The 15,402-nt window shown below is 38.9% G+C and overlaps 1 protein-coding gene across 7 annotated transcripts in view; it reads right to left on the bottom strand.

Annotated features, from left to right (window-relative positions):
• Kank1 (KN motif and ankyrin repeat domains 1) overlaps positions 1–15,402 on the bottom strand; it is a 196,710-nt gene that overhangs the window by 127,575 nt on the left and 53,733 nt on the right. For all 7 annotated transcript variants that reach the window (XM_078047572.1, XM_078047578.1, XM_078047573.1 and 4 more), the window contains one exon: positions 5,271–5,401. The gene's annotated coding sequence lies outside the window, so the exon portion shown is untranslated. The remainder of the gene's footprint in view (positions 1–5,270; positions 5,402–15,402) is intronic.

Below are 15,402 nucleotides of genomic sequence, written 5' to 3'. Positions count from 1 at the left end.
AGAAGTAATTTTCCTATGTAAGGATAATATATTGTTACAGTTTGGATCTAGAATGTTCCCCAAAGGCTTGTGTGTTCAAGGCTTTGTCCCCATGCGGCAATGTTCGGATGTGGGGTGTTGGAGGGGTGTTGGGAGAGGTGGATCATGAGGATTCTAACCTCAATGGTGAATTAATCCACTGATAGATTTGTAATTTGATTATTGGAAAGGGATGGGATAGGAGGTAAAGCCTAGCTGGAGGAAGTGGGTCACTGGGGCTGTGCCCTGGAAGGGTAATCTGACCCCTTGCTCCCTCTCTCTCTGCTTCTTGGCCACCTTGTGGGCAGCAGCTGTGCTGGGTCACACCCTCCCTGCCATGATGCTCTGCCTCATCATGAGCCACCAGCAATGGAGCCAAGGGTCTGTGGATCGACACCTCTGAAACTATGAGCCAATATAAACCCTTCAAGTTGCTTTTCTGATATTTTGTTACAGCAAGGAAAAGCTAAGAAACTTTTTCCTATGTGCTGCAAATCATTTTCCCAGCTTATTTTATCTCAAAAACTGAAATATCATTATTTCACTGATCTATTTAGAGGACTAAGGAAAATACAGGGAAAGTCATGGAGTGGAAGGAACTTAAAAAACAAACAAAAAACACCTTGCTGCTACTCTGCAATAAAGTGCCTTATTCTTCCAATCCTATGAGGAGTCCATCAGGCAGGCATTATCATTCCTCTTTTACAAAATAAACTGGAATAAGTGTCCATATAGTGAAGTGATAATGCAATTTTTACCCTTACAAATAAGCTTTTTTTTGGGGGGGGGGGAGGGGAGGGGGGGGGGGGAGCTGGGAAGCTCTGCATTCTTAACACTTCATTCCCAGCTGTGCTTGCAGGAGCATTTCTTCCCTCCTTAGACATAATCAAAGAGTCCACTCCAACTTCACTACCAGCAGTAAACCAAGGTACTAGCTTCTGCTTTGTCCATCCTTTTAAGATTCTCTAAAGAACACCCTTCTCTATCTTTATGATTGGGAGGTAGGGTACTACTGGGGATTGAACCCAGGATGCTTTACCACTGAGCTACATCTACACACCTTTTCTTTTTTCTTTTATGACAGGGTCTCGCTGAGTTGCTAAGGGTCTTGATAATTTGCCAAGGCTGGTCTGAACTTGTGATCCTCCTGCTTTAGCACACCAAATTGCTGGGGTTACAGGTGTGTGCCACTGGGCCCAGCTATTATGTATCTTTAAGTATCATTCTGATAATAACTATTTTTGGCTAGGAACCAAGACAACTGTATCAGTCACTACAAGCTCAACCCAATAACAGATGCTTTCCTTTCTCCCAAGTACTCTTAGAGGTACTTCAGCAGCTTAGACATAGTAACATCCATAGTAACAGCATACACCTGAACCCAAGCTTTTGTCAGAGGCAAAGCACGTGTGCTCTATAAATATTTTATGTACACCCTGTACTGAAATTCCAGATGAAGAGGCCTTCGCAGAGCCTCCATAACACGATGGTGGCCCAAACATTGTCAGTGTTGAGTGCAGGCTTTGCCATCTCCTGCTGAGCCTCTTTCATTTAATCCTATTTATCTCCCTTTCAAAAAGTTTGTATTTATACAATTTTAGTACATTAGTTGTGCTGTGGGAAAGGCAACATCTGAAATAAAAGCAAGAAGCAAGTAACTGAAATTGGATGAACTCCAAGAACCTAGTCACTGAAGATGTTGTGGGGAAAAGATCAGAGCGTGGGTGAGCCTGGGGGCTGAGTTTCTTTGGTTACTAACAAAACTAAATTACTCATTGCCAGAAGAGGGAAAAGAAAACCTCTACCCATATATTTATTAATTCACTGCCAATTTATAGAAAATGCTTAGGAATTTGAAGCCTTCACTTATGGAATAGTCTCTGGAAAGTCACCAAAATGCAGGCACACCCCCTGCTTATCAGTGGCCCCGAAGAAGTGTAGCTGTGGCCTTACAGGGGAAATCTGGCCCTGGGAGACAGCAGCTGAGTGGCCACAGAGGAAGCAGATCATGAGTGGAAGGGATTAAAAAAAATCTCACTGTCTGACTGCAGCTGGTACTTGCAGAGCTACTAACTCTGAGGTAGGTGGTTTTCTTAATAATGCTTCTCTCTCTCTGAATTTTCCTCTTTCATGTAGGTAGGCTTCTCTGCTTCAGGGCTTCCTTGAGGAGAATCGAGTTTGAGAAGAGAACAATATTCCCCAACTAAGATATTCTTAGGAGAGAGAAAGTCTAGAACTCAGAGCAACAGAGCCACATCTGCTCTCTGGCTGCATCTCCAGATGTGCAGGAGCCCCAAGAGAATGGCTAGATAGCAAGGAGACTGGACTCCTTGCTGGACAAGGCATCCTCCCTGGCCTCAAGCATGGCCTGCCCAGAAATGGCAGGAACCAGTATGAACGAAGAGGACCCAGAGTGCCTGGATGGTACGGAAAAGTGTCTCAGGAACAACCAAGACAAATCCTTTGTGCTATCCCACAGAATTAGAAGGTTAGAGTCCACATTAAAAGTCAACTCAGAAAAATGCAATACTCTCTGCACCCCTAGTTTGTGGACTAAGATTCAGTCCCCATTAAAAATCAACAACCGAGTAGGTGAATGAATTAACAAGGGAAAAGCGTTAAAACCTAACAACCTATGTATTTTTCTTCGTTCAGTTGCTGGCTTCCAGCAGTTGGTCAGAATGGCATTCAGAATAAAGGGTGCTCTAGCGTGTCTTTAGAAGGATTTTGTACCATGTAAGCATTTCACCAAGAGCTTCCATGATCATTTGTTGCCTCTGCTGTTTAGAGGGTCTGTGCTGACAAAGACAGGCATCTCTAGAGGCACCAGGCTCTGACAGCCAGACTCAGGGAGTGGTGGATACCTGGGCAGATTAACCACAATCCTCTGATTCACTGTCTGGCTTGAGGTTTTCAAGACCAACATCCAGATTTTCCTGGAGCCAAAGATGTTAACTCCCCCAGAGTGTGGGGTTAATGAATAAACGCACAGCAACAGGCTAATGATGTGTGTAGGTAGAATACTTTTGTGCCTTCTCTGCAAGTCTTTCTCCTCTTTGAGATCTTATGACTGGACCACAGGGTCAAAAGTAGGCTCCTCTACTGTCTCCCACCACACACACACCTTGCCCAGCCATGGACTCCAGAACAAGCAAAGCCATCAGCCACAGGCTGATCAAGACACTTTTTCTCTGGAATTTTCAAATTGGGGCCGGGGAGCTGCAAGTCAGATGCTAGATGCAAGTGGATCTGTGATGTCTCTCTCTGGACAGCACAAAAGAGCTGGTCTTTGGGCAAGAATGGAGCTGAGAGAAACAGGAACTGACAAGTCCTTCAGCTTCCTTGAGCTTTTCTATTCTTGAGTATGGGTTGGGTTTTTTTGGTTTTGTTTTTGCTTTTTTTTTTTCCTTTTTTCTTCTGAGGATCACAGACTCTTAGGAGTATTTCACGGCCCTGAAAATTTATTCTCTAGTTTTGTTCCTTGCAGCCAAAGACTCCCAGATGAACACCATCTTTTTCTTATGTTACTATTATCGTTTAGACGTGGATTGACCCTGTAAAACCTCATGTGTTTAGGCAAAGTTCAGAGGTGACCTTTCACCTTGGATTATGAAGGCTCTGAGCTCAGTGATTAACTCATTTTATGGATTAACAATTTAAATGGACTTACTTAGAAGTGGTGCTGACTAGTCACAGGTAGGGCTGGAGGAAAGAGGTCACTGGGCTGTGTGAACTGTATCTGTCCCTGGCCCGTCACCCGGCTTCCTGGCTGTTATGAGCTGAGTACTTTTCCTGCACTATGCTCTCCTACCATCCACCATGGTGTTTCTGCAATGGAGTCAGTCGGCCATGGGCTAAGACCTCTGAAACCAGGAACCAAAACAAATCTTTTCTAAATGGTTCTTGTTCTTTTCTTAGTGATAAGAAACTAACATGGTTACCAAGCTAATAACCAGCAGACCCAGGGTGGGATGGGCATAACCTGGGGGACAGTGCATGGTGTAATACCAGCCCTCAACCAGAACACCTCCCCAGTGACTAGACTCATTCCTCCAGACACATTGTGTTTAATTTTGCCTCATTAAACCATATTTCTTAAGGCTCGCATGTAGAACATGATTCTAGTTTTTTTTTTTAATGTCTTATGTACAAACCTGCATGTAGTCAACTTCTCCTCTTTTCAACTCTAGACAAGTTATTAAGTCCTAAGAGTATATGGTGTGAGGGTCCCCTGCTCCCAGTCCCTAACCCTTGCATGGGTTTGTCATCTTAAGATGGGATTTTTGGCTTAGCTTGGGCCTGCATCTCAAATAAAAATCAAGATATTAATAGAGGTGGGAGGAAATGGTTGTTTTCATTTTCTACAAGAACTGGTAGGGTCTGAAATAATCTGTCCCATAAACATCTAAGTACAATTTCTTGAAATGGTAAAGCTTGGTAATGGGAATTTTATTTTCTATTTTCATACTTGATTTTTCCTTAAGAATTTAAATTGATGCTATAACAATGTATAATATAAACCCAAGTATGTATTTTTATTTCCGTTTTTCAGCTATTTTTTAAAAAGTCAATGGTGAGATATATTCCTAAACTGTGGTGCTGTTACAGGCAGGTAAAATTGATTAATTTTTAAAATGTGGTATACAAGGCTTGGGGAGGGGGAGAATTTTCTCTTTTAGGATTAATCAGAAATGAAACATTTAACTATGCTACTAATATATATAGGTTTTTAATCCTTTAAAGTTTGGCAAAGGCAAAAAAAAAAAAGTCACACTGGAGAAAGTGATAAGGAGTAAGGGACATTTAGTTGTCCCAATATACTTCCTTACTCATTATCTAGATATATATAAAGTACGTGAAGTAGGACTTTCCAGCTTTGTTTAAAGCAAAAAAAATGAAATGAAAAGTTCAATGTCTTTTAAAACACTTTTGGTGATCAGGTCAAAAAATAATTGCCTCTCTCTCGGGATCACTATTAAACTCAGCTGTGCCAAACAACCTATCAGCTCAGGAAGGAGTGATCTGTATCTCTCAGTGTTGAGGAGGAGGTGGAAGGCCCCACTGTGCTCCGAGTGAGGGCACAAAGTGTGAATAAGGTAAACAATTGACAATCAGTGCTCTGACAAGAGCTTTGGAGGATGCCACTGTGAGCTTCAGTGTGGTCTTATCCCCAAAGTTCAAATGTCAACAGCTTTGCTCTAATAAAAAGCACCATTAAAAACATATGCACTCTTTCAAACATATGTACTCACTTATTTATTACAAGCCAGGAACAGTGATGCTCTCCTGTATTTCCAGGAACTCGGGAGGCTGAAGTAGAAGAATCACAAGTTCGAGGGCAGCCTTGGCAACTTAGTGAGATATTCAGCAACTCAGTGTGATCCTGTGTCAAAATAACAAAAAGAACTTGGTATGTAGCTCAGTGGTAAAGTACCTCTGGGGTCAGTTTCGGGACCCCAAACAAATAAAAAATATGTTTATTGCATCACTGTTCACATTAGCCAAAATATGGAAACAAATTAGGTGTTCATTGACAGAGGAAAGGATAAAGAAAATGTGGTATATTGACACAATGGAATATTATTCAACTAGAAAAAAGTATGAAATTCTGTCACTTGCAGCAACATGGATGTAAGGGCATTACGTTGCAGAAATATATCTGGCATAGAAACAGGAATACTAAATCTCATATGTGGGAGCTAAAAGTTGATCTCATACAAATAGTACTACCTTGTGAGTAGTTATCAGAACCTGGGAAAAGAAGGAAAGATGAAGAAAGGATGATTAACGGGGCTGGGGATGTGGCTCAAGCGGTAGCGCGCTCACCTGGCATGCGTGCGGGCCGAGGTTGGATCCTCAGCACCACATACAAAGATGCCGAAAACTAAAAAATTCTCTCTCTCTCTCTCTCTTTAAAAAAAAAAAAAAGGATGATTAACGGGTACAGGGTAGCAGTTGGATAGGAGGAAGAATCCTAATGTTCTACACCACCATAAGGTAACTACAGTTGACAACTGGCTACTTCAAAATAGTTGGTAGTGAGCATTTTGAATACAAATGTCTGTGGTGATATTCCAGTTATCTTAATCATTTATGTTTACTCCATAAATGTACTAAAATATCATACTGTTCCCCATAACTATGAACTATATTACTATTTGCCAATTAAAAAAAATTCAAAAATCCTACTTCTCATGTCTAAAACCAATGGTTATTAAATGTTAGTAAAAATCAAAATCACCTGTTGGGCTTATTCAAACAGATTTCTGGGCCCTATACTCAATTTCCGATTCAGTAGATTTGGGGTAAAACCCTGGAATTTACAATCCTAACAAGTTTCCAGGTGATGCTCCTTCTGATCAAGGGACCACATTTTGAGAAGTAGTGCCTTAAATAAAAATGTCAACTTGAAGGATAGGCATTTACTCTAGAGATGAGAATCTGTATTCATAGTAAGAAAATCCATTCAACAACTGTTTACCAAACACCTGCCCCATGTTTAGGTACAGGGAATACAATGTTTACAAGAAAGACAAGGTCCCTCTTTCTTCTTTCCCATAGCCTGAAATAATTCAAAATAATCTGACATGTATCTGATTTTTCCTAATGGGAAAAAAACAATTACTTTAGTCAAGTTCCACTGGGAATATGAAGACAGAATCAACAGGGGTTTCAATTAAAAATATATATACTTAAAGTCTTAAGTATATATATTTTAATAAGGCATTACAAGGTCTTCTTTCCTGTTGAGAATATTAGTATGGTTGCTTATTTCAATATTCACAATCATTAAATGCCATATTTCAATCTAGGGAGGACAGGGTGGGGTGTTGAGACCGTTTTTCCAGAGCACCCCAGTCAACTGGATCAAGCGGTAAAGTACACCAAGGAACTGTTCTCTCAAACCTCAGTAGTGAACAGAGCGCAAGCTCTGGTATTTCAGCAGATAGCTGGCACCCTGCCCAATCACCAACCGCCTGCTCCTCAGCCTTCCTGGAATGTTACAGGTGCATAATGTGGGTCGCCCTTCTGAAAAGGGGAGTGGGACTGAGGTGGGCCTTTCAAACCCTTCCAGCTAGAGAACAGAGGCCACGTGATGCTAATGAGGCATGAGTGACTTCTGCAGGACAAGACTCCTCCCACCGCGAAGATAAGCGCAGGCTACCCTAGCCACATCTTGGAAGCCCGGGAGCTGCAGCAGGTGGGCACAGACCACTAATCCCCTGCCTGGCTCCTCCATGTAGCTCCTGGTTGTCGGCTTCGCGCGCCTCTAATTAAAGCTAACTGCAACTACAAGAATAAGAAATGCAGTGTTCATCTGTAGTACACCACTCCAGTGGTAAACCTTTTCAAATGTGCCTCCCTTGTAATGTAGAAAGACTGACCTTCCAACATCAGCCACTCTTATCACAGTGAAAGAATGTGTGTCTTTTCACTCAGAATCCGCAAAGCAACCATCAGTCAGTGGAGAGTGTTGACTTAAAGAGACCTCTGTCAAACCTTTTAACATTTCCTTTAGAATAAAAAGAAAATAATGCCTATGTCTTTCTTAGTTCCTGCCACACTCACCACTTTCTCACAGGGATAATGGCATTTAGTTCTAGCTTAAAGAAAAACAAATCCTAAGTTTCATTAAATTTAGAGACAGGTAAGGCAGCCACTTTAATTTATTATACAAGTCCCTCTATGTTTACAAATTATCTTTTTATTCTTCGAATATAAAGACTACCCTTTGATGGTGACAGGAACTCTGCCGCAGCTCAGCAGCATCATAAACCCTGACACTCTCTTCTGCCTCTGCCAGTAGTCAAAACTTGCCCAAGCTCAAACATGATTCTCAGAATATGCTAGAAGAAAGCTTGATTGGATTAGTGCGTGCGATGTGGTAATGTTTGAAGAGATTATGAAGTATGAAAAAGTAGGTTCTATAGACATTTACCACTTAGTCTAATCTTACGTCATTGTATCTGTAGGAAATTTATCTGATACTTTCTAATATAAAGACAGAAAGATGGAGAAAATCACTCTGCCGGAAATGGCCTTTGTCACCTCTCAGTTAAAACATGTATACCAATAGAAAGAAAAGATTAACATTAAATTTGTTTGAAATAGAATATATCCCTTTAAAAAACCTAGGTATGCATGGGATTGTTAATGATGGTGGAATGTGTGATCATTATTATCCAAATGGTGTGAATATACTATGTATACAACCAGAGATATGTAAAATTGTGCTCTATATATATAATAAGAATTGTGGGATGCATTCTGCTGTCATATAAAAAAACCCTATCTATATATTTTAATCAATGTTTTTTACAAATATAAGCTAAAGATGGATTAGTGGAGGGAAAACATTGACTTTCCAGTTTCAACTTGTTTTAAACTGAATTACCTCCCAGCTGCCACCTGCCCAATCACAATGTTCCCAAGCTGTTCTGAATTTAGACCCAGAAGTAAACTGGGAGGAATATTGCTTGGTAAACTCAGGACTTGATTTATAAGACAAGGGTAAACAACAAAACTCTGAGTCCTTACCAAACTTCATTTTTCTATAAACCCAATTTTTCTCTCTGAATAATCTATCTACTGCCTTTAAGCAAAATGAGTTGCCTTTAATTTTTCTGATAAATAAGGATTACATACCACTTTGTGTTGTAAGTTTTTCTGCATGGACTCCATACTCCAATTGCATTTCTGGCATTCATTCAGAAAAGTTGAATTAAGTCTCTAAAAGTTAATTTATATGAGGTTTTTATATGTCTACACACCCCCCCAAAAAAAATATCTTGGTCATGATTTTTAAGAATTTCTTTCTTTCTGAAGTACTGGAGATGAAACCCAGGGCCTCGATGCATTCCAGACAAGCATTCTATCATTAAATCATGTTTTCAGACCAAATATGTTCACTTTCAAAAAATATTTATTTAAAAGTGAAGCATGAGCCAGGCATGGTGGCACTCACCTGTAATCCCAATGCCTCAGGAGGCTGAGCCAAAATGATCACGAGTTCAAAGCCAGACTCAACAACTTAGTAAGGTACTAAGCAACTCAGTGAGACCCTTTCTCTAAATAAAATATTAAAACAAGGGCTTGGGATGTGGTTCATTAGTTAAGTGCCCCTGGGTTCAATCCCTGGTACAAAAAAAAAAAAAAAAAGGAAGAAAGAAACATGGCTGCTTCCTTCCCTATTAAAAAAGAAAAAAAAAATAATCTGCCTTGTTCAGTAGTAACATGTGATCCACTTAGCTAAATCTTAACAAACACTATGTTCCTGGCGAAGACTGTTTATTTTATTATTATATTTTTCCCGTGTAGGTGTTCAGGATTTCATTTAAGAAGGACTGCAACATCAGAACAAGTCTATTAACATGTGTTGCCAAAGGAACACTATGTAACTTCTGCACTATCACAACCTCTAGCAACTATCAACAATCTCTACAGAACGTTCTTTCTGGCATATACATAGCTGTATTAAGTATCACTGTTTGCTTTGGAAACAATGCTTTTTCTTGTGAGAAGACATGACACCACCTTGTCACACAAAACAATCCACAGTGGGGCTGGCCCTGGACACTGTGCAGAACCCCCATCTCACCCAGAGACAAGGTTTTCAGGTAGATAGGCACGCACACACTTGGATAGAGCTACAAATTGGTCATTTTTTTTTTCCTTAAGGTAGAAATTTGGCAAAATACATCAAGGGTATTTACAGTGTTTTTGGTTTTTCCTTAAAAATGTTTGTAAAACTTTTGACCCTTCTTTTTACCTCTAATAATATATAGTAAGGAAATAATTTTTAAAAACAGAAATATATCCTTGAAATATATATCCAGAAATATACCCATGGCCCTCCATTGTAAAAAAAAAAAAAACAAATTTAGAGACATTAATCACACTATAAAAGATCTTAAATAACTTCATTAAACTCACATGAAAAGCCAACATAATTTAGTCACTAATATATCCTAAAACCTCACAAAAATACAAATTTTCAAATGTGTGGTATATACAACAATTAATTTAAGTTAATGGAGGCAGGTGGTTTCAAAACAGAAAATAAGGCTCCAATGCTGTTTCCATAGTAAATAGTATTAAGCAGAATGCATCCAGATTTTATCAACAGCATTAAGAAAATTGTTTCTGTCTTTCATAATGATGAAAGAGCCTCTAACGGATTAACTTGCTGGTAAGAGCACCTCAGACAGGATGGAGGTGACAGATTGAGCTTATAAGGGACCTGTGTCCTGATTTCTATATTACAGGAAGGCTGTACACCCAGCTGGGCCCACTGGGCAACAGTGCAGCCAGACAGCAAGATTGTCATGCTAAGAAAGTGAGTAAAGGCTTCCTACCAGGGCATGCTGACGACACCATCTTTTCACAGTAGTGAAAATATACGTATAGACTTGAAAAGTCAAGCCCAATTCATAGTTACAGAGGTAACTTTTTTTTCACATGTGTGCACGCGCACACACACACACACACACACACACACACACACACACACTCCACACAAATATTAGGCCAAAGAATAAATTCTGCAAAGTAGTAATGGCAGACTATACTTCAAATATCGATTAAACAAAACCATTATAGAAACAATAAGCATTTGTACAAACAAACCCCAATATGTGGAAGGAGGGGAGTAAAAAAACCAAATCACTGTTCTAGTAAATAGTTACTGTTTTAAAGAAACATAAGCCCTTTTGAAAACAATAAAAAGCCTTGGAGTAGAAAAAGTATAGAATTAATGAATGCAGCCATCCTCCACATTCAACTTTATGAGAGCTGGTGAAGGTGAGAAGATAAGTGCAAGCCTTGAGTGATTAAAGCAAATGAAACATATCCAAATGAGAAAAAAACTCAATATTTGTTTGAAAAAACTAATACAAAAGACTTCAGTAACAATGACAGTATTAAATAGAAAAACCTAACAAATCCCAAGAGTATCTTTAAAAATCCAATCAAAGAGGCATATCTCTTATAAAGAGTCTACATGAGAGAAACATGAATAAAATGAAAAATGATAAAAGTACCATAACATACTGAGGGGACATCCGTGAAAGAACAAAAAGTAGACAGAGTCAAAACAACTGAGGGGAGGCAGGGAGGTCTCAAGTCCTGGGTGAGGCAGGTGGAGACAGCAGGGTATTAAGAAGACACACAGCACTACAGGCCTCTCAAAACCCACAGGGCTTAGCTGGTCCTAGATGAATCCCTGCAGCAGAGAGAGAGAAGGGCCCTCAGAGACTAGGTGTACAGGCACTCACACTGCCTTTTTTTTTTTTTTTTTTTTTAAAGAAATCAATTTGTGAAAATGTATCATGAGTTTTTAAAGTGGTTATAATTTTTAAATCTTACTTTTAGCCCTATAATTTTTCATCTAGTAATACAAAGTAAGAAAACAATGTTAAAAAAAAAAACCACAACAATCCATAGACTTAGAAACAAATACATTCTACCGTTAGTATAGCAAAACTTCTGGAGCTTAACATTAAATTATTATGCAGACATTAAACATGTTTATGAAGATTTTTAGATGAGGAATACTTGGTTTATAAAGTTGAAAAATGGATATAGGTTGAAGATTGATATTAGGCAAATATATCAAATATATTAAGCAAATATACATAAATGACTGGAAGGAGGAACATCAGGTTTTGCCCTTGGTCTAAAGACAGTCTTGGGAGACTGATTTTTAAACCTCTAAGTCTTAAATGTGGTCAGAGTAAATAAGATAATGCATGTTAAAATGCTTACTAACATATTGTGAACAGAAACATAAGTTATTCTCACAAAGGATCATTTCTACCTCATACCCAACTAGTCTGCAGCTGCAATCAAATTACTTAATGTTTGAGCTTTTTTGTCCCCTCCTACCCAGATCTTCAATATTGGAATAATACAGCTTATCTCACAAGGGAAAAATAAGAGTGCAAAGTGCTTAACTCTGGTGTGTTTTCTTTCTCTCCTCGCACCCCCTCCCAAAAGACTGCATTTTTTCCCTGCTAGACAGTTTTAAATTCAAGACCTGTGCACCACTTTAAGTTAAAAAAGGTCTGCAATCTTCTACACTACAGGAACATACAAAGTCACCATGGATCAAACAAACCACTCAATCAAATTTGCTGGGCCAGTGGTCCCAAGACATTTCTAGACCATGAAGCAATTTGAGATTCTGATTTTGTGTATGTGTGTGTGCACGTGCACATATATATGTATACTACACACACATACATATAATATATATGTATATGTGTATTTTATATATATATGAGAAATGTCTCCTGGGAAAGCATACATAAATTACAATTCTGGGTTGAATGTCATTGATGCTTTTCACCTAAAGCCCAAGAATAAGAAACTACTGTTTCTTTTTTTAAATATAGATACACATAATCATGTGATCCTGAAATTTTTAAAAAAATGTTTAAAATATGCATTGTATTTATGAGGTTTATCCATGGCTTACCTTTTCAGTAACATCATCTTATTAGTGGCAGTGAGGGAAGTCTCACCAGAAATAAAACATCACAATTATTCTCAAGCACAATGCATCTAGAACTGATACAGAGTAGCACTCCAGTTACACAATGGCTATTCAGAAATTTCAGTTAATGGAATAGTCACAATTTGAGACCAAATACAAAGGACAAAGAACAGAAATATAGACAAAGTTGCCACATTAGACTTGTTTCTTTTTGGTGGTGCCAGGAATCAAACCCAGGGCCTAATGCTTGTGCTCTACCACAAAGCTTCACCCCCAGCCCAAAGTTGCCATATTAGGAACAAGGAAAACAGAATTAGCTCTTAGGCAACAGAGTCAGTGACATATAAAACAAAAGTTTCTATTAAGTAAAAATAAAATCTGATATAACATTTCATCTACTTCTCTTAATGATCTTACAAAACAGATCTATAAAAGATAGGCTTGATTCCATCTCTTAACAAAAAAATTCTCAATATAAGATTAGAAATCTAAAAATCACAGATTAGAAATCTAAAAATCTAGATATCAATCAGTGTGATTTGCAAATCTCCATGGATCCCAGTTTCCCGTTTCTGAGACATGAATAGCAGTACTTATTCCATTAAGGTGCCAAGCACATGTTCCCAAGGGGGGAAATGCTGTATTGTTTTGTTTTTGATGGTTTTATGCTATTTCAGGCTATAGTCTACAAATTTTCTTGCATTCATTCAACAAATGTTTAGTGAATTACAATTATGAGCCAAACATTAAAATGACAAAACTAGACCCAATTTCTTTGAAAAAAATTTATTAATTCCTTCCTTCATTAAAGATTTAAGACCAAAAGTTCCATTAGCCGAGTGACGATATTTGTATAGCAATTCCTAATAATTAGTAGCATATATACAATCCCCATTTTGGGTGTGTACAGATAGGAAAAATCTTGAATTACTGACATAGAAAATCATGTTCTCCTTTGGTCTATCCAAAAGTTCCAATTCTGCTCCCTTGAAGCTGAGAATTATGTTTCCCTCTTTCAAAAGCCTTTCAGCTATTCCCGGTAAGGCATGGTTTCTAGTCCATTTACTTTCCTGGTTTGCCCTCTTAAAATGTAGAGCTTGTTTGAAAACAAGCCCTTGGAGGCAGCCAAACCAAAGCAGAGAACAACAGGACGATTATCTCCACCCTCCTCTGTTCTCAGCACTGTGCCATTAGTGCTACTGAAGTCCGCCAACAACTCAGATGGTTGGCTAACACCTTAAATCTTTAACAAGAGCTGCTATTGATCCAGGTCTCCCCTTCTATAGACAAGAAACTTTCCCCCACCCCAATCTAAGAAGCCGCATTCAGTAGAGCTTAATTGTATTGGGTTTGTTTTGTTTTGTTTTGTTTTGTTTTCCCACAAATTGCCTCCAGCAATTGTGGCCTTGTTCTATTTTGATTTCTGACATCCAATTGGTTAGCTTCCCTCCCAAAACTAGGACAGATACAAATTTGACCCACCTTTCTTTTTCAAAGGCCACTTTGATGCTGTGTCATTTGGTAGAAGCTATTTGATGACAATTTAAAATTTCTGTATAATACATGAATATGTTAAAGAATAGAAAGTGGATCCACTTGATTTGAAAACGTAAGACTTCAAAGACTCCCACCTGTGTTTCCAAAGCCTCCCTTCATCCTGCCCATAGTCCTCGTGCCTTTACCTCTCTACACCCTGTAAAAACAGTATGAACCTCTTCCTTAAGGACACCTTCGTGGAGAAGCACTGGAGTGGTCCTGGTGAGGCAAGTGACTGGCACCAAGCCACAAGCTTTGTCAACCTGTAGCGGAACTATGTATCTCCTTATGTCTTTCCAACTTATACTTCTGGTTTTGTTCTGATAGTTGCTAACAGTGGCATTGCCCAAACTCTCTCTTCAAGAAGTACAATCATCAGGTGATTTAAAAAGGAAATGAGGTCAGTTTGGGAAAGGCTTGTTTTCTTCATCATGCCTCTTTATGCAGTCACCACAAATCATCCCTTCTTCTTTCCACTCATTTTGTTCCAGGACAGAAAAGGTTGAAAACCTATCCTCTGGAAGGCACTGAAGGGGCTGGGAGTCTAGCCCAGGGTGGGGTACTTGGCCTAGAAGACTAGGTCTAGGAGAGAGAAGAGGAGCAAGACCGCAGCTCTTCTGGGCCAGAAAGATGACACATGTGCAAGTAACTACAACATGAGATAAAAATGCCTTAGGAAAGTTCCAGACACGTGGAAGCCCTGGCCTGCAGGAAGGTATGTGCTTCTAGCTGGATCACAGTATGTGCAAAGAGGATCACAAAGATCAGACGGGGCTCACTGTAGAACCATGTTGTAGTTAATGTAAAAAGACGAAGATCTTGCCAGGAAATTACCTTAAAGCTTTTAGGACCATAATTAGGAAAAAAAAAAACATATCATTTTCTCCTTCAGAAAATGTGTTTTAAAGCTGTGAAAAACACCTACTTGTCCTTTCAAGTCCTTTTTGGCCTTTCTCCCATCCTCCAAGATCCTCAACAGAAAGTCGACAAATCAAAAACCAAAACACCCTTATGTTTTTAACAGTCTGCAAAATATTTTCAAACTGATCACCTCTGCAAGAATTAAACGTCCTTAGATATGATGAAAGGGGCCCTGAATACTTAAACTCAGTTTAAGTACCTCTGAGTTTTGTCACTTAGGCATTTACCACTTTTATCTGCATGTGTTTGATCTTTCCAGCTAAAGATCATTATCCTTGAGTTTTCAAAGTTCAAGGGAAAAAGAAAATTGTACAAGTGAAAGTTGGTGTTGACTATGTAATTAAGAACCTCAGTGCATACACACAGAAAAAGGATCACCACACCAAACATGTGCAGGAAATCCTAAATGGCTGTTGCCTTTGATTTTTAAAGTT

Source organism: Ictidomys tridecemlineatus, chromosome 4 (genome assembly GCF_052094955.1).
Source record: "Ictidomys tridecemlineatus isolate mIctTri1 chromosome 4, mIctTri1.hap1, whole genome shotgun sequence".
In the NCBI taxonomy this organism is placed as follows: Eukaryota; Metazoa; Chordata; class Mammalia; order Rodentia; family Sciuridae; genus Ictidomys; species Ictidomys tridecemlineatus.
Note: the sequence above shows the minus strand (reverse complement) of the source record. Positions and strands in the feature narration are given on the sequence as shown.